Below are 1,477 nucleotides of genomic sequence, written 5' to 3'. Positions count from 1 at the left end.
ACACACACACACACACACACACACACACACACACACACACACACACAGAAATACAATAGAGTAAGTGACACAACATAATAATTGAATAACTGGGTTTATCAATGACATTGAAATAGTGTTGTTCCTCAGTGGTGTCTCAGGTAGAACTAGGAACATCATGTTTGATGAATGGACTGGCAAATATGAAACATGCCATATCAAATGGATAAAAAGATCATACATTCATATAAATACCTTCATATTACTCCTGTATTAGCTAACCTACAAAGCCCTAATTGGGAGAAAAATATATATCAGGGTTTACAGCTGTTTCAATATTTGAGGATAGATCTGGTAGATGGCAGGAGATTATTATATCTTGTCTCTAATAGTTAGAATCTTATCATGAAAGAAGTTCATGAAGTCACTGCTGCTGAGGTCTACAGGAATACACTTTGCAATTGCTTATGCCTATATTTGTATTTATGTTGTGAAAAGAAAATATATATCAGAGCTACCAGTGTGACTCTTAACAAGTCAGTGTACGACCTCAATAATTATTTATGTCTGTATATATATATATACATAAATATATAAACATATATATACATATATATATATACACACATATATACATACATACACATATACATATATACATATATATGTATATACAGTATATATATATATATATATATATATGTATATATGTAGGCTTGTGAATTCCATGTCTCTCATTTCTTACATTTGTTCATTTGATTTGAAGTGGTTCTTTATCTGTTTATCAACTCTTTAGACTGTTTCTTGTGCTGCCTTTGTGGATAATTAAATCTCATCTAATCCATGTTATCAACACATAAAGGGTGTGACTGTACAAAAGGCCATGCATTAGTAAAAGAAGAGGGTGTACAGAAAAGCACACACTCGGGGCATGTGTACAATGATGCAGACAGACACTGACACTTAGTTTGATCTCTTCTTCCCATTCTTTCACTTAGTAAAGTGAAAGAAGAGATCAAACTGACGGATTTCTAACAGGTCAATAAGGAGGTGTAGGGAGTGTGCTACATCAGTGTGGTTGGAAGGACAACACTAAAAGAGGATGACTTCTATCTGCATTAACATGAGCATTGTTGAAATGACTGGAGGGGCTTGGCCACTGCCTCCCACAGCCAGTTCCCAGGGCCTGAGGTCTAGTGAATTGCAGTGGGAGAGTCGGGGGAGGGGAGCTAACAAGGTCTTATCACAGTGAAGGAGTTAACGGCAGGAAGGGTTCTACAGGAGTCAGCAGTAGTCATTAACACCACTTGTATGAAGGGATGAAAGCTGCTTTTATTGTACAGAGATTAACCTGGAATCCTGCTGCCACACACAGAAAACAATAGAGCAGTAGCATGTGTGTTTGATTACTGTGCTGTATAAGTGTGTGGGGAAGAAGCAGGTTTATAGTTAAGGCTGGCTCAGGTTTATAGTTAGGGCTGGATCAGGTTTATAGTTA

General features: G+C 36.8%; 1 protein-coding gene across 2 annotated transcripts in view; it reads right to left on the bottom strand.

Moving 5' to 3' along the window:
* The window catches only part of lrrk1 (leucine-rich repeat kinase 1), a 49,624-nt gene that overhangs the window by 5,419 nt on the left and 42,728 nt on the right, over positions 1–1,477 (bottom strand). The window lies entirely within an intron of this gene.

Source organism: Anarrhichthys ocellatus, unplaced genomic scaffold, assembly GCF_004355925.1.
Source record: "Anarrhichthys ocellatus isolate YVR2014 unplaced genomic scaffold, GSC_Weel_1.0 scaffold369, whole genome shotgun sequence".
NCBI lineage: Eukaryota > Metazoa > Chordata > Actinopteri > Perciformes > Anarhichadidae > Anarrhichthys > Anarrhichthys ocellatus.
Note: the sequence above shows the minus strand (reverse complement) of the source record. Positions and strands in the feature narration are given on the sequence as shown.